This window comes from Leguminivora glycinivorella, chromosome 12 (assembly GCF_023078275.1).
Source record: "Leguminivora glycinivorella isolate SPB_JAAS2020 chromosome 12, LegGlyc_1.1, whole genome shotgun sequence".
In the NCBI taxonomy this organism is placed as follows: Eukaryota; Metazoa; Arthropoda; class Insecta; order Lepidoptera; family Tortricidae; genus Leguminivora; species Leguminivora glycinivorella.
Window position 1 is genome coordinate 19184412 of NC_062982.1, and position 22495 is coordinate 19206906.

Below are 22495 nucleotides of genomic sequence, written 5' to 3' on the forward strand. Positions count from 1 at the left end.
TTTTCTATTCTAAGTAAGAATCGATTAATAAGTATCTAAATATGTATGGATAAATTAAATTGTAATTGTTTACATACAACCTGTGAAGTTTGGTTGACAAAATTTGACGTAGGTGCTGTCGTATATATTTTTAAAATGACGTACTGTTAATACCAGCGTAATGAAAATGTATTCCAATGAGTAAAAGAAAACATGAAACTTTTTTCAATTTAACCGAACTAGAATGAAATAATTTATACTCATTCGGTTGTGTTCGTTATTTTCTTTAATAATGTGATATATTTTTATTTATTTTTTATGCACAAGCCATGCACCTTTAAACTTTAAATGAGATTGGATCTCCACCTGACATATTTGATTTACCCTATTTATTTTGAGCACAGTTTTACACTGGTATGGTTTTTCGTGTACGTACACTATTTTCTGTCAAAATATTTGTCAAATTTAATTGTCAACACGGAGCGACCGGCGACACGTCTGCCTCCGATGAGCCGCTCACGGCGTCTACTCGAAAGGAGAATTCTGACAGCAATGGCGAATGTATGGAAATTTTACGATAGTTTAAATTTAAGGTAAAATTTCTGTGTCGCCTTTGAGAGGAAAAATATAAAAAACCTCAAAACTTCTAGTCCATTTATCTGGCTTTTAGAATCACTTAACGTTATAACTAAAGTATTGAATTTTTTTAACAAAGTTTACTAAACGGCGACATACGTTTTTCTCATTTTGGGTCAACTTTGCGTGGGTTTATTTATTATACCCTTAATAATTAGAGATTCTGAATAGTCAAAAGTTGTAGACACACTCTTTAAGATAATAACTACATTTATTTTATTTCATTTTATTGAGAAATGTGAGCAGCATTTGTTAAACGCCGAATGCTCTTTTCGAGGATTTCGTACGACCCCCTCTTAATAATATTACTATGGATGAATCATACGACTGTCATATTTCTTTCATATATTCGTAATAAATTCGTTATAGTGTGGCCAATAATGCAAATGAAAAACAAAACTATGTTCAAAGTTTCGCACACGAAAAAAGGTGCAATGGCCCATTTCGATTAGTGAATAATTTTAACTAAGTAGAAATATTTTCCAGCAGATATGGCCGTCTAGTTAATTACGTTAAACATGGAAAATATATCAAACTCCTAAATATACTTATTTTTTATATTTGTTCATGAAAATAAATTACACAAACCTACATATAATCACGCCTGTATCCCATTAAGGGGTAGGCAGAGCACATGAACTACTGAGTTTCAGTGCCACTCTTGGCAAAAAGGGGTTGAAAGAAATCCAAATTGTGACATTGCAGTGACAGGTTGCCAGCCTCTCGCCTACGCCACAATTTAACCCATATATTCCACAGGACCTACGACACCCACGGGAAGAATGGGGGTGGTGAAATTCTTAACCCGAAAATGAAAATAAATTATGATTATAAAACAGAAACAATTTTTTTTTTTAGTTTGAATAGGCCACGATCACACCTGATGGTAAAAGTGATGGTGCGGTCTAATGTGGAGCACGCTTACCTATGAGATACCTATTTACTCTTTAAAGAGACCTGAGTTGTACTCATTACCTAGATGAAATTACCCGTCTTTCAAGGTTTGCACTATACTTTTTGTCGGCTTTTAAATATGTATTGAGAACATTCTCCCATTCCAAATTTTGAATCCGATTGCAAATAAGGGAGGATTGTGCAAGTTTTATAAATGGTATTGGTATTCAATGGGTTCCTTTCCCTTTGAGATACCGCCTTAAGAATAAAGAGTTTATTAAGAATTATTTACTACTTGGCAGCTTTTTGTGACAGTCTTGTTTAATTTGTCCGCAATTGTAACGTGATTGTTACGTCGATATCTGATCGAATGTAATACGTAACTATTACATTACTTAAATTTTTACCTATTGAATGTTAATGTGTACCTAATGTCTAATTGTATCAATGTATAATGTGTTATAATTAATATAATGATTACAGGTATTAAATATGAATGTAAATAGTATTTAAGAAATGAAATTAATGACTTGTAAATGTATATTTTATCTTTTACCAATAAATTACTGTATCACTGTATCACTGTACGGTAGCTTTTTTGTACAATATATTTCAAAATAAATGTTACACAAGTAACTTGTCTTGTTACAATATTTGTGGTACAAGGAAGTAACCTAGGTATATTGAAATTCATGATTTTTATGTTCAACATTGATAATGCTAAAAACCAACCGAATACAATAATAATTAATCTGTTAGACACCTACCAGACGATTTTAAAAGTATCACATTTTCAAACGTAACCTATCATTGATGATTACGACTACATAAAAACCCGCGATCCAAAAAGGTATGACAGCCGTTACCTGCCACCATATAGCATCCTCTTTTTAATTACAATATTGGTTTACATAATCGGCGATCGAACTTTAAGATACGACATAACGAGTTACAATATCCATACTAAAATCATTCCAATCATAAAATCGATCGTCGGGGTGACAATTTCGCTGCAATTTTTACATCATATTTACATTTTTGTCCAATAATTACTGGTTTGTCATACTGTGCAGTAAAAGTCGCGTAAAATGCGTAAAACACAGCTTTCGCTCTGACACGTTGTTATACATAATGCTATGTGGTTGATGTTATTTAATGATTATTTGAGTGCTTTTAATTGCGATATGGTATGAGATTTTTGTGAGATTGTTATAATTTGTTATAAATTCAATTAATTACATATTTGTCTTAATAGTATTTTAGTATAAATTGAGCAGTATGTATTCGATTTTATTTAAAGTTTAACACAGTGATCTATGTACTAATAGACGAATCCTGTCCACACTGAGGTAAGGAGGAGACAAGCTTGCACTTACTAGCAGAATGTATGCCGATGTAGACAGTTTGAGAGTTGACGAACTCAAAGATGTCGAACTTAAAGATGTCCTTCTGTTCTGCAGGAAAACGAGAAGATTTGAAGAGAGAAGTGTGGGAGAGCAGTCGGGACAGTAACCTGCAGCTCCAACTCCAGGGCAACTTGGGCTGAATAAATGCATCAGTGATCGGCAACCCGCCTGTTTCCGGCCAGGTGTCCCTATACCTACACCACATCTACATGTACATGTACTAATAAGTTTTTAAATTGCACCCTAGTAAAGGAGACTTGAAGAAACTGTCATAGAGACCATCCTGCGACGTAGGACTTAAAGTAGACAGAATTTAAAAACGTATATACTACCTACTCAGTGAAATTACAACTATTTAATGGTTTGATACATGTCTACCTATTTAATTAGGAAATCGTTAGGGATGAATCAGAAAAACATACATATATCGGTCGCACTTACCAGTTTAACATATATGACACAATCTCCATAAATGGCGACCTATATTTTTGTAAACCAAACGAGATTTCGTTATCTCAGCAGTGGGCCATTAAACTAATCACAATTAATAACTTCTAAAAGACAAGTCATTATCGTTTTGGTCACGCATATGTCACATAACATTTAATGGAGTTATTATGATTATTATTTGCATATAAAGAGGGTAAAATGACATATATTGTCCGATATAAATGTAGTGCAGTTTGAAAAAAATATTGTGAAAAAAATATAGGGTAATTTATTTATTTATATTATTTTATAAATAAAAATAAAAAGCTACACTAATAAATAAATGAATAAATATAATTAGAGGACATTCTTACACAGATTGACTGAGTCCCACGGTAAGCTCAAGAAGGCTTGTGTTGTGGGTACTCGGACAACGATATAATAATATATAATATACAAATACTTATATACATAGAAAACATCCATGACTCACATTGACTCTGCACACAGTGACACTGGCTCTAAAATCTTGAAAACAAATCCAAAACATTTCTAAAACTAACAACTAATCTAAATCTACTACCAAAATTAGTAGCAACAAACGATCTCCCCTAGCGCATATAAATCTCCCCGATAAGTCGCTAGGTGGCGCTGTATCAAGATGGCGCGCCGATGGCGATATGCTTTGTTTAGTGCATATAGAGTTACCATGCGTACGTTATGGAACTTATGGAGTTCGATGGGAGATTTTAAAATTCGTTGGGATTCAGTATATTTGTAATGGTAGTGTGATAATACTAACTATATAAATAGTTTTGTGGAGCTATTGTATGTTAAATAAACAAAATACTTGTACCCAAATGTTGCGGAATTTCATAAGAACTATTTTCTTCATACTAAACTAAACTGTCACTCCATACATCAGATTAACAGCGCCCTCCTGACAATAGTCATATATTTCTGGTCCGGTTTAATATAAATTTAATAAATTAAGAAAAATAAATAACTAAATTTTCAAAATTTTAATTTTGTGGTTAGGTTATATTATAACATGGCTCAGAACACTCCCGACTAACTCAGCTCTCAGACAAAAAAAAAAACGAAATCTAAATCGGTTCATCTATTCGGGAGCCACGATACTAAAGACAGACACACACACACAGACATACAGATAAACAGACAGACAGACACGTCAAACTTATAATACCCCGTCCTTTTGCGTCGGGGGTTAAAAATCGCACTTGCGTGAGTTATGACATCAGTCTTGTACCCTTTGACACTTAAAAAATAAATATCCTCATCGTCATACCAGCCACGGATTCTCAAATGTATAGGCTTTCTTTGAACACACCACTCGTCCCGGGCTTGAGGCAAAGCACATCTAGCAGTGACCCGCATTTTTTTATATATTTTATTTATTTATTATTAATGCACAGTACAGTTCTTAAAACTAGACAGGTTCCTACAAAACTGTATATACAGTCTCTATATGTCTCTTTTCTATCTGTTCTTTCTTAGTCTAATTGTCTGAATCATGCCATCCTCCCAACGAGCAGACGAACAATCTCTCTTGGTAACTCTCGTGTGAAACCTAGGCGGCCACCACGCCGTTAATATTTTCACCCACTCTTGTAATATTTTAAATGGGAAATAGTGTGTGTCTGTTTGTTTGTCCGTCTTTCACGGCAAAACGGAGCGACGAATTGACGTGATTTTATAGGAGGAGATAGTTGAAGGGATGGAGAGTGACATCTCTTTCTAATGCGAGCGAAGCCGCGGGAAAAAGCTAGTAATATGTACAAATAAGTATGTACTAAGCGCGTATAGCACTCCGTGACATCAGCGCATTTAGAAATCGATAGTAGGATTAGACATTATATTCATGTCAGGATCAGAAATGTACTAACGGTAGATCGTTCATAAGTCACATTAAATTAATTCAATTTATAAAACAAAAGACTGCTCAGCCAAATGGTTTTTATGATAATTACGTACATAAATAAAATATGTATGTGAATCAGATTTGAGCTGGATATGTGCGACGAGTATAGATGTAATGTATTAATATTATTCAAATGGTATCTGTCATAGAAATGGTTATTATTGATAGACGAATGGACATTATTGAGAGAAGATGATATGGGTCATATATGATATATATTGAGGTAGGTAGGTACCGTATGGGGTCATCCATATTATGAGGTTTTTTCATTAAATTATGATCTGAAAAGGAGAAATCATGCGCAGATGTGTTTAAGATTACAAACATGTACATTTTAAGCAACATTACATAGAAATCTGTTGAACTATTTTTACATGACATGATACAAGGAATCAATTCAAAACATTTCTATCATTAATCTAAGATGGAAAATGTAAGATAAAATTGTTATAAGGTACAGCGGGGCAAATATCGACTGGGGGTCAATTGTAACTGTGTCGACTGGGTGTCAAGTTTTTCCATGTATTACAATGTTTGCATTATTAAATAAAATGTCAACCGGTTATTATGGCACGCGTGTTAGTGGATACATGTGGATCTCAACTTAATAGTGTAATAATAGAAAAAATGGATCAGTTACAATTGTCCCCCAGTTGATATTTTCCCCGCTGTACCAACCAATTGACACCCTAAACAACCATAAAATGACAAGGAGGAAGAGATTTCTTACAATCTGATTTATAACGTCACTATGACACAGTTCTACAGTGGCCTAGGGTTCCAATTGGTTGACTGTACCTTAAGCAAAAATAAAAAGGCTAAATCAGAATCCGGATGCGCTCTGGATACTGACATTTTAACGCCTGAGAATGATTCTATCATCAAATCTAACATTTGAAAGGCATTCAAAAAGGTATAATGATCGCATTTGTTTTCAATTTAAACAAACAGACTGACAACAGATCGTTATCGGCGTGGTACAGACTAGTAAAGCAACAGAAGCAGTACATATATTTAAATTAAAGGAAAAATGGAAAAATTCACACCCGGCAGGAGTCGAACCTGCGACCTCTGGCCTTGCCGGGGCCATCGCGCTTCCAACTGCGCCACGGAGGCCTGCTGGATGTGTGCGAATTTATCCATGCCTTCCCTCAATTCTCAACCGCTTTTGCCGCAGACGTTTCTGAATGATAAAAAACAAACAGCAGCAGTAGTTTATTGAAATTTTATTGCATCATCGAGTCGGTTCATAAAGAGAAGGATTGTGGAATATATGCTATCCTATGCCTTTTGTGACATTTTTCTTTCTGCACAGAGTCTATAAAATTATAAGTAATAATCATATGTCACTGAACTTAACACCTTAATAGGGCTATTTTGTTGTGGCAAAACAGCAAATCTAAATGATACATAGTTCCTTAACAGGGAACAGGGTACCAGGTACCAGGGGGCAGGGTAGGGCTTTTTACGGCAATCACTTGATGCGGGGCAAATAGTAATAATTTATACCACTCTAGCCAAATCCACTTTTGTAGCAATATGTTTGAAATGGCAGTTTATGCTTTATAACCATAAGCTTCAATTATGTCATACTCTATATTATTTTTGTAATTGAAGTAGTACGATTACAATATAATATGTTTATTTATACAAAGAGTTATCATTACTTGCGTTACATAATTAAATATACTTCTGCAGGTGCGACCAGTTTCAGCTACGAGTAAAACCAAATTCTCGAAGTGATGCATCTGTTTCATTCCCTCTGTCAAGATCTGTATCACAAATTCATAGCAAAACGACCTTCGCTATATCGATGACACCGGCTGTGAACCTGCTATCCGTGCGGATATGATCTCTTAAATGATAAAACATGTTTTATGATTTATCGCGTGACCATACTTGCCTGCATGTTGTCTGAAATAAAGATTTTCATTTCGTTTCATTTTTTTTATGAGAAAGATAAAGAAAATAAGCGGTATAGTTAGATACACACGTTAATTGGTAGAGCCGGACCGTCATCGTCATATGAAAGACTTCAACGCGCTCTACGGCTCTACCTTTTCTCGGCGACTCTATGCGATAAGAAGAGTATTTATTGAAAATGTTATATAAACACTATATATATAGACCGCTAAAAATATTATTCTACAGCTTTGTGCAACTGTTTTTTTTTTTGTTCTTTATACCTATGAAGGTCATATATTATCTAATTAAATATATATTTTTTTATTATTATTTATTTATTATACTCAAGAATTACAAAACATAACTTAAATACAATGCTCCACAAAACTACAATTAGTTTGACTGTGGAGTCGTTTCAGTCTCTTTTATACAGTTTTCTTATTAAATAGTTAAATATACAAATTAATATATATAACTTCTAAATGTGTTGTGTACTTAGTTGGAAGTGGGCAGGATCGCTTGTTTAAGTTATATTTAAGCAACAAAAACGCACTTAGTTTGTACTATCCCCGAAGCAAAAGAGTTCGTCTAATAATACAGAAATATTTTGTTTAGTCTAATAATGTTTACACATGTAGGTAATATCACGACCCAGTAGTGAGAATTGTAAAATCACTCTAATATAGTTTATTTTGATTGTAAAATAAATTTGCATGTGACGTATATTGTAAAAAAAAAGAACTTGAAATATGCTGTCTTAATCACGTTCTCCTCTCAGCAGTTCTGCATGCATAGGCTTGAAGATTTGTTGTTAGTTTATTAGCTGAACACTTACTTCCCTTGGGCCGCCTTACATCTGTCATGTATTAAAAAGCCCATCCATAAAAGATAAGATAAAAATCGTAATTTTCTGCCTTTCGGTATCAGTGATATTTCTTGTATTTAGATTTAGTCATTGTAAAATACTGTCATGAAAAATAAACGAGATTAGTATTAGCATTAAACATTAATGATTTTTGAACTAAGATATTATTTTTGTACAAAAAGGAGAACCTCAAAAATGGCCTGACTAGACGAAAACATATGCATCGGGGCTAGAATTTAAAAGTGACATTGCTACACAGAGGCTCATTTGATTTCACAAAAAAAATTATAAGTAATTATAATTAAATGCATATTTAAAATCCAATCTAGCACATCCACACTAACTAACTACACCCATAGTTCCACCAGATTGAATGGTAGCCCATTTTTTGTACAATTATCAGATATATCTAACCAGCCAAAGTACTCACAATGTCTAAACGATCCTCCGTTATCAAGGGTGGTTACATATTTCTGAACACCGCAGCCGCTTAGATATATTTAACGATGGCGGTCATGGGCTGTCGGTACTCGGTACATCAAAGGCCGTCAGTGTAATGAAGACGTAGCGACGACATTGCTGTAATTAGATGCCTTTATGGGCCTTCGATAGATATGATTGGGTGGGCATAGATTAGATAAAAAGGTGGGTAAGTTTGTACCTAGTCGATGGATGCCTCCCAGAGACAGTCAAACAGCAGCTTATACAGAATTTGTTTTTTTCGTACATTTTAGGATTCCGTAGACATATGAGTCATATCAGACTATAAAATACCTGCTCCAGTCAATTTGATCTTAGAGAAAGAAAGGTAGGTATTTATTTTCAGGGTTCCGTACCAAACAGGTACAACAAGAATTTGTGATGCGACTCTGTCCGTCTGTCTGTCCGTCTGTCACATTCCTAAATATCTCGAGAACTACTAATGCTATCAACTTGAAATTTGGAATAGTTGTGAACATTGTAAACCTCTACAAATAGAAAGTATAATTTGTTTTAATTTATTAATTTTAATTGTAGAAAATGGCCAAAATTTGAGAAAACATTGGTTTTATGCTCAATATTACAGAAAAAATATAATCTTGTTTGTATCTTCAAAACTTTTTTTTTATTCACAAAAAACTTTTGAGATTTTTACTTTCAATTTACCCACCCTTGCGGATGTATATCGTACTTCAAATAATACGAGATGTTATGTAAACCATCTTCTTTCCAATAAAGTAAAAACTGACATGGACATCAAAAGGGAACATCATAAAGAATTATCCCTGAAAACCAACATACTATACAGGTCGCGCAAATTAGTTAGCGAATTCACCGAGAGATGGCGCTATACACAATAATGCTCATTAATACCTATACTTTTGTCTTCTAGTCAAGTCATTAGAGTTATATGAAAACATGAGATTATTTTAACTAGGTAGTCTGAAAGAAAGTTTGTACGGAACCCTCGGTGGGCGAGTCCGACTCGCACTTGGCCGGTTTTTTTTCTTTTGTTTCACTGCAGTTGTATAAATATGCCGTGAATGAAATATTTCTACTTCTAAATGTTGATTGAAATGACTAGAAGAGATTTTTTCTTGTGATGAATGACAGCCTGTTTTTTGCTCGCATCTTGACTGTTTTTTTTTATGTAATTTTATTCTTTTTGTTGTGATATTACCTGTTAAATATGTTATTTGAATTTAAATCTAATTTCTTTTTTTTATTTGTCTTCTAAGATACATGTCTGTTACTACAATCAAGAAACAGACTTGAATGAATATATCTGTAAATGATTATTTACTTGCTCTCTATCAGGTACTCGTAACGTATTTACAGTGTCAATGAAACCATCTGTTTTATTTAATTTTCTAATCTTTGCCCTATAATTAATCGTTCTGCCAAGGTTTACTCTTCCGCGATCGGACTGGTTTGAGCTTATTTAGCTTTAACAAGAGCTTAGGCGTGAGCTTTTATAATGATGTGCGTAGTAAATAAGTGTAGACACCTGCATTATATTTATCGCCATAGATCACTTTTGCGAAAAAAGATTCAAAACCTTTTTTTTTTAAATAGGTAAATTTAATGTTTTTCTTTAGATCCTACTAGGTAAAAAAATCGTCTCTAATTTAATTTTTCCACTTCGTTACAATTTTTCAAACACTTTGTACAGCGGTTACAAAGTGGAATGTATGTGTAATAAAGGGAAATTTTGTGACCAATTTTTTGTTTCTTGTTTTTTGTCCTAGGGAATTTATTTGTAAGGTAAAATACCCCATAATGGACAGTGATGCCATTATGGACAAAAAAACACAAATGCTTAAAAATAAGTATCTAAAATAAGTTTCTAAAAACTGACGGCTATGTACCATAAACTAGAGTTGTAGAGCTGTTTCATTTTGAAGTTTTAATGAATTCGGTTATTTCTGAAGGATTTGGAGACAAGATAAAATTCACCAGTTTACTGAAAAAAATATCAAGGCGAATTCTTAGTAATGTTGCTAAGAGAGATGAGTCCATATATAAAATAATAAAAAAATAACGCACGGTGTAATCTTGAATGCGTTTTACTTACTGCATTAAGCATGAGATAAGGTATAAAACATACTAGTTTGTTGCTCCAAAGATATAAAGAAATGACGTTATTTTGCGAGTGTCCATTACTGGACCCGAAAAACTGCCTACCTCCTATGATGGACAAGGAACAATTTACAAAACCTAAATTTACAAGAAACAATCCTATGTTAAAATAACCCAAACTAATTGTATTTATGGTGTATAAAATTGACTCATTGCGTATCAGTTGGCTTTAAAAGTAAAATTTTAAACTTATTTCACTGTCCATAATGGGGGATCCATTACTGGAGAACTGCCGTCCATAATTGGAGAAAAAACACCTAGTTTTAATTTGTTAACTATGAAGAAACCAATAGGAGTATCTATTCTGCAATACGCTTGAAATGTAGAAGAAGGATAGGACATTCAAGATTTAACAAGCTTGGTGGTAGAATTTTTACATTTATCAGTGAAATATCAAAAACAGGCGAATTTTTTTCTTAAACTGTCCATGATTGGGTCCGTCACCTTAATGAACACAGATATTTATTCCTGAGTCATGGATGTTTTCTATGTATATAAGTATTTATTTATCTATATAAGTAAGTATATCGTCACCTAGCCTAGCAGTCCTAGATTAGTTTGGGGCTAGGTTGATCTGTGTAAGGTGTCCCCCAATATTTATTTATTTATTTATATTACATTCCTGTTAGTTTGACATATATAATCAAAACAAAAGTAACTTAACAAGTGGATAGGAAAAGGTTACTAAAATCAATGTTTAAACATAATGCCAAGGTTGCGAAGATTCGTCGATAGTATAATAGGACATTTGAATATTTATACTGGTCATATCTAGATGCATTCTTAATAGTACAGTTTTGCATACAGTTTTTATTGTAGAAATAGCTATAAAAAATATAGGAATTTGACCACAGTCTCATATACAATACACAAAACCATGTTTTTGTAATTTATACATATCCATACTAATATTAAATAAATAAATAAATATTGTAGGACACCCTTACCACATCTCGGTCACTGGCGATCAAATATATGAAAGATGCGCGTTCCTAGCACACATTCTAAGCTCGTGCAGGTGAACACGTACCATGCTTGTGTGAGTGAGATATGACAGGTCGACTGGTCGCGTTTTTGACATGCGGTAACTGTGAGGTAACCGAGAGGTGGCGGGCAGCACTTTCAGCGGGGAGCGGTAGTGGCTATACTGTACGATAGTACTCTTTATTATACTGTGCCCTTACACAGATTGACTGTCTTACGGTAAGCTCAAGAAGGCTTGTGTTGTGGGTACTCAGACAACGATATATTTAATATACAAATACTTATATACATAGAAAACATCCATGACTCAGGAACAAATATCTGTGCTCATCACACAAATAAATGCCCTTACCGGGATTTGAACCCGGGACCGCGGCTTAGCAGGCAGGGTCACTACCCGCAGGGCCAGACCGGCCGTAAATATAAATGGGAAATGGGCCCGGATATTATAAATGGGAAAGTGTGTGTGTCTGTTTGTTTGTCCGTCTTTCACGTCAACAAACCTACGACGTGATTTTTTAAGTGGAGATAGTTGAAGGGATGGAGAATGACATAGGCTACTTTTTGTCTCTTTATGCTAGTATGCATATAAAACAAATACATATATATATGAGTATGATTTTATTGACTGACCACAACACTCCGACAAACAGATGTTTCATTTAAATCTCTACTAGTCTACAAGAAAAACGGCATTAAGTACTTAAAAAAATAATAGTGAATTAATATCAAATGCACCAACTGTACTAGATAAATTTGTGACTATGATAGGTATGTTTTAAAATAATAATCTCTCTTAAAATAAAAAAGAACGTATAAAAACGGTGACAACATTTTTAGTACAACTAACCGCTAGTAAATGTACAATGAACTACTGCTAGTCAAATGTAGTCTATTATATCTTACGGGCTAAAGACGTAGACCAAAAACATTTATTAGAGGCACCAAATATAGTATGACCGCCACTATCAAAGTTTAACCCAAAAAGGCGATTATCACCTAATTGACACCTACCAACTGAACCCCTTAACTATTGGAAATTGCTGTATATAAATTTCCGTATAGTATGGGATAGTGTTCAGAGAGCTATAACAATAAATAAGGAGCTAAAACACGGGTTGCGGTCGTGCAACACTAGCTTTGTCGATCGCCGCTCCCGCGCTACGAGCCAGGGGTATATAATCTTTGGAAATAATGTGTAAAATTATTAGGTACCTACCTACTGATTCAAACTTTTGTCATGTGATTGGTTGGTGGGGTGCATGGGAAGGTGCCAGGGACGGTGTTGAGAGCAGGAAAATAAGGGAGGCTTTTGCCCAGCAGCAGGACACTAAAATGGGCTAAAGAAAAATATACGGAACCCGAAAACATACTGCATATAAAACACAATATTACATTTTAACAACCAAAAAAAATATACGAATCATAGACATGTTTTTATAAGCTGTCAGACTTTGTGTTGATATCTAAATACGAAACAGTGTGTAGGTATTTCACGAAAGTTATTCTAGAAAACTATTACAAAAGTAAATGTATGGTCGAAGAAAAAGTATTGTATGCAAAAAATACACGGGGCGTCTTTCAATTTTTGGCTTCGCCTCAAATTGTTACCCACGCCGCTCGCCTTTTTTGACCTCTTTTAACTACCAGTTGCAAAAAAATACTATTGGTAGGTGATAAATTGATGATTACAGGTAGCAGTCAAATATCGCAATTGTTTTTATAATCCAAACCAGCGGTTCTGTACCCCTGCGACTCCCGCTTACCCGTTCGTGCGCCTGCGACTTAATTTTCGCGGGAATCGACCCGGCGATCGATCACGCAACCGCCGTCTAATGATCTTTATAATTAATTCCTGCTCTCTGGGCAATTTGTATGGGGACGCGATTTGTTGCCTTGTTAGGCGGTGGCCTGTTTTGTATGTTTTAGTTTTTGGAGCTTCTGGATGTTTAAAGAGTTTTAAATGATTCACGATCACGGAAAACTGGGCTTGTATATAAGTTACTGTGTACTGGCACTACTGGAAAATTTAGTGTAGAAAAGCTCCTGAATTGATCAATGTGTCAATTTGGTTTACTAAACATAAATGTTCAAAATATCACATTTCAGAATGATTACAACCTTACGTTCGAAGTATCACCATCAAACTTCTTCGTGTCTTTTTACCACTGTGCGATTAGTGCGCCAGTGAAATTGACAATTGCGTTTCGTTCGACACAGAGCACAGACAATTTTATTGACACGTTGGCTTCGGGCCCGACGGAGTCTTGAAAAGTCCATAACTTTGTGTTTTAGACATTATGATTTTGCGTAAACAAAATCGTGAAAAGCGACTAGGTCCTAAATTAAGCTCAGAATGTTACTAACCCATTACCCGTTGTCTCATTTGACATGCACTGTTCTCCAAAATCGTAGAATTATTGAATTAGTCATGATTTTGCGCACGCGTACCTTACGCTCCCAAATTAAGCACCTTAGCCTGTAACCCACGACCCATCGTCGGCACCACAGATGTCATATATACCATAGATCAAGCAAACGTATCTACTTAGCGTGTCAAATGAACTCAGTGAAATCCACTGAGTTGTCCGTCTTTACTCGCAGCTTGCAGCTTTCGGGCGTCAATTTTTGTAAGTTGAAGTCAACCAAAACATAAAAAATGCCTCGTTACGTGATATTCAATTGCAACAACACAAAAATTATGAACAATCAAGAGCCTGAGACATATTTAAAATTACAGGCAAGAATCAACTTCAGTACAAAATTTGACACGCTCGGCCCCTATACAAATATATGAATTTGTTTCTTCTATCTAAATTAAGTTCTGTGGTCGGCACGATGCCGTTTTACTCGCCGCTTGTCTAATGTCATTTCATTTCCTGTAGGCCTATCCCAAGTGACAACCACTTTTATAACAACGAAAAATCTTTGGGTCTCTATTATTGTCCCGTATCACGTCACATTTTTTAGGGCCATCGGACTTGGATCTTAGAAATCACTTCGTTCAGACTCAATCGCGACAGAAATGTAGCTTCCAAGGACCCTACCCTTTGATCTTTTGTTGCCATCTGGCTACGTTGCCTATTGTCCAAATTTCTCGTAAAACTGTTCTGACTTCTATAAGGACATCACTAGTCGAACGTCCCCTACACTAGCATCGCTGTCAAAAATGGCGGCAGACGGACTCAGGGCGTCACTTGAAGATAGCTTGTCATCGAACTTGTATTTTTGAGATTCCGTTTAATAAACTGTATAATTAATAGTGGTATCCTGGTGTTTTTACTCTAACAGTTTCAGAAGCGCGATATTAAGTACCCATATACGCCCGTACTATGAAATTTGTCCGAAATTGACAATGTCATCATTCTCGCGCCGCGCTCGTAACCATTCATTGTCATCCAACAGTATTTAATTAACACCAGTCGATCTGATTCGACGAGTAAAGACACTAGCACCATATACTACAGTTAAAAGTGTAAAAGGCAAAGGCTATGATCAAATACCTGTCCGTAATTGTGCCAACAAAGAGATAGAACATGCCTAGTGTGCTGGCGTGTCTTGTGTTGTCTTTCAGATGGGATACCCCCATTTGCCAGAATTTCATTTGCCATAATTTTATTTGCCATCCTATTCAACAATCATAATATTGTTTCTCATAACATCTTATGCCATAATCATTGTTTACTATATTAATCTAGTGCCAGAAACTTTGTTTCCCATAAATTCAGTTTCCATAATGTCATTTGTCAGAATCATCGAAATCCGTAATTACCACATTCCATACCATCATTTGTCATACAAATTAGCGTCCAGAAAAGTCAATTTCCATAATGTGCTTTGGCAGAATCGAAAACTACTATAATAGGTACTAGAAGGACTAGAGAATGAAACTGCTATCAGAAAGTAGGTTAGGTTAGGTTAGAACTGTGACCCCCTGGAAAATGAAACTGCTATCAGAAAGTAGGTTAGGTTAGGTTAGAACTGTGAACCTCTGGAAAAGGAAACTGCTTGAAAAGTAGGTTAGGTTAGGTTAGAACTGTGACCCCCCGGAAAATGAAAATACTATCAGACAGTAGGTTAGGTTAGGTTAGAACTGCGACCCCCTGGAAAATGAAACTGCTATCAGAAAGTATGGTTAGGTTAGGTTAGAACTGTGACCCCCTGGAGAATGAAACTGCTGGAAAAGTAGGTTAGGTTAGGTTAGAACTGTGACCCCTGGAAAATGAAACTGCTATCAGAAAGTAGGTTAGGTAATAATATGGGCAACAATTAATATGGCAATAATTGCTTATGGCGTTTGAATATTCTATGAAACCATATTATTGCACTTAATAATATGGCTAACAAACAGTATGGCATTGTATGATTATGGAAGGTAATATTCGGATAAACAACGAGTATGTCATATGATTTTTATGGTAAACAAATCATTCGGGCAAATGAAATTCAGGCAAGTTAGATTCGGGCAAATGAATATTATGTTAAATGACTGTCGGGCAAACAATAGACAACCCTTTCAGATTCATTGCAGTTTACGAGATATTCACACTTTGGAGTAATAATTTATCATAATGAGTGTGAAATCGGAAGTAAAAGTGATCCAAACACAGTGCTCTGGGGCTGAAATTATCAACATCCACTATAGTAGCCTGTGTTGTGTTTCTTTCTTTCAGATCAACTTAGTTATGTACATGTTGAAGATACTAATACTTTTATATACTCACAAAATGTATCACAATAAGTACCACAGTAAGTCATGGACGGTGAGATGCTAACCACATCCAAGTTGTCATTCACATAATGCTCCGGGCAAAGAGTATTACCAGTATATATAGAGGGGCTGCAGTAATGAATAATCATTAGCTCACTTGTGTGTTGTGTTTTTGTGCTTCCAGATATGTTTCAGAATACATAATACATATTGAACCTACTTGTGATATATTGACAATTGTCACAGTGTCACAGTGAAACAGAGTATAAGATACAAGTACTTAGATCTAAATTACACCTAAATGATTCCTTATAACAGGTGACTTTATGGGTTTAATGATCTACAAAGAGAGATGATCATTATCTTGCCCTATTTGTCATATTAAATATAAGTTTGTCCGGAATGACATGGAATAAGGTATTTATCCTACTCAATAATATTGTACCATTGCATCTGGCTTATGTAAGTATACTGACAGTAAATACATTTTAAATTCACTAAAGGTTGGTATAAAGGGATGAGTAAATAAGCATAAGAAAACTTTGACAACTGTCTTGTCTTGTTTGTGTTTTGTTATAAGTTCACTAACACTTCTCCGGGGACTGTATTTTGAAATCTGTCTTAGTGACATTCTTATGCATATAAACTCTGTATGATCTTGCATTTTTCTAAATGAGGAAACATGTTGCTATATTACATGGCACAAATTCATCAAAAATGTTGATAAAATAATAATAATATTTTGATGAGGTTAATTATGCATCTTGTTAAAACCATAATGTGTGTTAAAATTAAGGGCATAGCACTGAAGTATAGTGTATTGTTGATGCTGTTTTGTTTATAATAATGCTGGTTTAGCATTGCAAACGTTTTTGACAAGAAATGTAATCAATGTAATCATGTTCTAAATTGAACCAAAGACAAATATATTACCTAGACAGACATTTGGAACATTTATTATCATGACATAGTCCAGTGTCCATTTAATGCATTATCAGTGATATAATTTGTTCCTTAATTACATTCCTTTCCAGATTAATTTATTGATTACAGTAGTTGCCTGCCGGTAACCTGGTGAATATTGACCATAAGTTGAAAATACTTGCATTGATAAGGCATGATTCCAGAAGTTCCTGAGGTTAAATCTTGCTAAAAGCTGGAAACACCAAACTGGATATCTATTGAACTATTTATGACACTGGTAAAATTTGTCATAGCTAATGGTAAGAGATTTTGATATTTATAGACCTGATGGACTTTAACGGTCTACATGCTATACTTGTCTGTTACAACAAATCAGTTTGATTTGGAATTGGGCTTGAAACATGCCAATCAGTTAAGTTTTTAACAGATGTGCAATAATCTGAGGTAAATAACTTAATTGGAGCTTCTAATAATTTTAACCCTTCACTGCGAAGGAATGTTTCTGAACCGAAGCATGACAAACAGGTAACGTTTGAAGTTGACAAGTATTGTCTACTTTTAATATGTTCTGTTCCTTGAAATATAAAAAAAAAATAACTGTACACTTCTATTGCTTCTTGATTTCACAAGAATATATATATTTTACATGTTTTGTGACTTTTGCAAGAATCAAAAATAATGATATTTTGTTATAAAAACTCAATCACCTGTACTAAGTATTCTTGCATATGCATAGTATTAACACAACTAACAAAATTATGTAGTTGTGCAGGTGGCAGCTATATGGATAATGTTGTGCTTTAAATTGCACATATACCTACAGCTGGAGCACCTCTCTAGTGTGTCTGGCAAGCTTGATGGTTTAATTATTAAGCTTATGCACCATGCCTGATGATGATATATAAATACCTTTGTCAAGAACCATTTGGTAAGTGAACAATGATAGATAAAATATTACATTATTTGAATGTAGTGAAACCTCGATAAGTCAAGCCAAGTGCCATATGATTATTCTTGCTTGACTGGAATGTGTTTCAATAATGGTATATATAGTAAGCGTGTTACCTTAGGGGCACGGGAAAAATAAGACAAGTTGCACGCCGGATTGAGAACCGAGTTGTGTTTTGTCTTATTAGTCTCAGATTAAGAACTGAGTTGTCATTACATATATGCACGCCGGATTGAGAACCGAGTTGTGTTTTGTCTTATTAGTCTCAGATTAAGAACTGAGTTGTCATTACATATATGCACGCCGGATTAAGAACCGAGTTGTGTTTTGTCTTATTAGTCTCAGATTAAGAACTGAGTTGTCATTACATATATGCACGCCGGATTAAGAACCGAGTTGTGTTTTGTCTTATTGGTCTCAGATTAAGAACTGAGTTGTCATTACATATATGCACACCGGATTGAGAACCGAGTTGTGTTTTGTCTTATTAGTCTCAGATTAAGAACTGAGTTGTCATTACATATATGCACGCCAGATTGAGAACCGAGTTGTGTTTTGTCTTATTAGTCTCAGATTAAGAACTGAGTTGTCATTACATATATGCACGCCGGATTAAGAACCGAGTTGTGTTTTGTCTTATTGGTCTCAGATTAAGAACTGAGTTGTCATTACATATATGCACGCCGGATTGAGAACCGAGTTGTGTTTTGTCTTATTAGTCTCAGATTAAGAACTGAGTTGTCATTACATATATGCACGCCGGATTGAGAACCGAGTTGTATTTTGTCTTATTAGTCTCAGATTAAGAACTGAGTTGTCATTACATATATGCACGCCGGATTAAGAACCGAGTTGTGTTTTGTCTTATTGGTCTCAGATTAAGAACTGAGTTGTCATTACATATATGCACACCGGATTGAGAACCGAGTTGTGTTTTGTCTTATTAGTCTCAGATTAAGAACTGAGTTGTCATTACATATATGCACGCCGGATTGAGAACCGAGTTGTGTTTTGTCTTATTAGTCTCAGATTAAGAACTGAGTTGTCATTACATATATGCACGCCGGATTAAGAACCGAGTTGTGTTTTGTCTTATTGGTCTCAGATTAAGAACTGAGTTGTCATTACATATATGCACGCCGGATGGAGAACCGAGTTGTGTTTTGTCTTATTAGTCTCAGATTAAGAACTGAGTTGTCATTACATATATGCACGCCGGATTGAGAACCGAGTTGTATTTTGTCTTATTAGTCTCAGATTAAGAACTGAGTTGTCATTACATATATGCACGCCGGATTAAGAACCGAGTTGTGTTTTGTCTTATTGGTCTCAGATTAAGAACTGAGTTGTCATTACATATATGCACACCGGATTGAGAACCGAGTTGTGTTTTGTCTTATTAGTCTCAGATTAAGAACTGAGTTGTCATTACATATATGCACGCCGGATTGAGAACCGAGTTGTGTTTTGTCTTATTAGTCTCAGATTAAGAACTGAGTTGTCATTACATATATGCACGCCGGATTAAGAACCGAGTTGTGTTTTGTCTTATTAGTCTCAGATTAAGAACCGAGTTGTGCTTGTCTTATTACTTTCAGATTAAGAACTGAGTTTCCATTGCATATATACACGCCGGATTAAGAACCGAGTTGTGTTGCCTTTACATGATGTTAATAATATATTCTGTTCACAGGGTTTCCTGATAAGCACATTGTACCTGAATCTTGTGGTATCCATGGTAGTGTAATTAATGTGATATCCACAAATGAAGTGATTTCCGTCACTTAAAGTGTGAGTCATAATTATAATGATTACTTTAATGTCTGCTATACATTTAGCACTTTGATTATTGTTTCTTAAGTAGTTCTGTTTATGCAATGCAGGCCTAAGGAGGCGGACCATGTGCATAAGACCTATTATTGTGATGCAGGTCTTTGGAGACGGACCATCATGTGTTATATAGACTATCCTTAAGAGGCTAGTTCTGTTTCTGGTATTTGTGATGCAGGTCTTTGGAGACGGACCATCATGTGTTCTGTAGACTATCCTTAAGAGGCTAGTTCTGTTTCTGGTATTTGTGATGCAGGTCTTTGGAGACGGGCCATCATGTGTTCTATAGACTATCCTTAAGAGGCTAGTTCTGTTTCTGGTATTTGTGATGCAGGTCTTTGGAGACGGACCATCATGTGTTCTGTAGACTATCCTTAAGAGGCTAGTTCTGTTTCTGGTATTTGTGATGCAGGTCTTTGGAGACGGACCATCATGTGTTCTGTAGACTATCCCTAAGAGGCTAGTTCTGTTTCTGGTATTTGTGATGCAGGTCTTTGGAGACGGACCATCATGTGTTATATAGTATATCTTTAAGAGGTTAGCTTGAGACCTTGTTTGTCAAAAGCATGTTTTATGACCTTAAAGAGTAGTGATCTCAAGGTTACCTTGAAAGGGTTGCTTGCACTAATACTTTCCAGAGGTTGCTGGTGGAATTACGGTTTCCAATAGAGTGCATGCTACAGGCTGCGCGACAACCTTGTCATGAAGGGCCAACGTCTGCGGTCGTTGCGCCGCCAGCCTCGAAAGCAGCCGTATCACCGTGGCTTGCGTATGAAGCTTTGATATGGTAATGTTTGTTATCTTATAGCAAAATTGGTGGCTAGTACACATTGATTATTACCTTTTATTAATTTTATCATGTTGATAGATAAATAATTAGCAGTTGTTAAAGGTCCTGCCAAGGAGCAGCCATGTATTCTGCTTAATATATTTTCATAAAAAAAGATTACATGACAATATATTCTAATATCTTCATTGTCATTGTTTATTACTAAATTATTTTACGGCTATGTAAGCCGGATCTGTAATTGAGAGCATCGACTATGCCAATTGTACATTAATTTCTCGTAACCTTATCATGTTACTTGAACGACAGTTGTGTTGTACTGATTCTATCACCTACTGGCTTAGTTCCAAGGAAAAATTATCACGTTCTCGTTACTTTAAGGAACTTAGTATTTCCCATGTATGTTACAGAGCTTTTTAATAAGAGCTTTCTTGCTGCTTGCTGTGTTAGAAGGCGGCTATGCTCACGCATGGAGTGTGTCATGTTCACCTCTCACGAGTTTGATGTACGCGTTGTTGTGCGTGCGGGGAGCTTCACAGCCTACAGTGACGGAGCCAACTGTGAGTTTGTTCCATGTATTTGCTATTTAAACGACGCCAATCATCATTATTATATTGAGCGGTTGGTTAGTTTGGAATGCACCGCTCACGTAAGTCTTAACTTAAGGCATAAATGGCATAATACTTACCTGAAAATAAATGAAATGTATTGATGGGTGAAGTTATTTACAAGCAAATATTAGATGGTGTTTTGTACACCAGTAATTACCTGCCCGCCGCTAGATGTCATCTATTTTACATAATTAATTTGACTAATATATAGTATCGATCATGGCGGTAAAACATGTACTTTTCGTACCATCGCACCTTAATAGTTTTAAAGCCTTACTGGCTGTGGAGTTGTTAAATAATGACCTGACTTACTTGTACTAGGCTAGTCTGGTCATGCAATCTTGAGTTTAGTTATGTCATTACTATGATTCGACTATAAAATGAGACCAATTACATATCTTGGTGTAAGTTTGTCTTAAACTACACCGGCCGTTTCCAACGGTACTCGAGTTAATCACTTCAAAGGACCAGGGCCTGAGTGTATAGCTGGAGTATACAAAGTTCTTGTTCACTCCGCAGAAAAGAAAAGAACAAATGAACAGATGAAGTCTACCGCCACCAGTTGGAGGCGCAGCCTGCTTCGGCTGCGTTGACTGCGGCAGTCATCAGTAGCAGCATGGATAGCAGAGACTTTCGGGACGAAAGGTCAAGGTCAGAATGGTCGAGTATAAGGACATCACTAGTCGAACGTCCCCTACACTAGCATCGCTGTCAAAAATGGCGGCAGACGGACTCAGGGCGTCACTTGAAGATAGCTTGTCATCGAACTTGTATTTTTGAGATTCCGTTTAATAAACTGTATAATTAATAGTGGTATCCTGGTGTTTTTACTCTAACACTTCCGTGTCATCATTTTTCGCAGACAATCGCTACAGTAAGGTAGCTCCCAAATTAAGCTCCTTAGCCTGTAACCCACGACCCATCGTCGGCATGATACCGTCCTTACTCACCGCTTATCTCATGTCATTTCCTGTTCTCCAAAATGATTGTCGGAATTCCGTAACATCATCATCCCAAAATACAT

The 22495-nt window shown here is 35.5% G+C and overlaps 1 long non-coding RNA gene across 1 annotated transcript; it reads left to right on the forward strand.

Annotated features, from left to right (window-relative positions):
• The first annotated feature begins 20532 nt into the window (after positions 1–20532).
• On the forward strand, positions 20533–21509 carry LOC125231895. Its single transcript, XR_007177682.1, has 2 exons — positions 20533–20860; positions 21271–21509. It is a non-coding gene; the product is annotated as an uncharacterized LOC125231895 (long non-coding RNA).
• Positions 21510–22495: the final 986 nt, after the last annotated feature.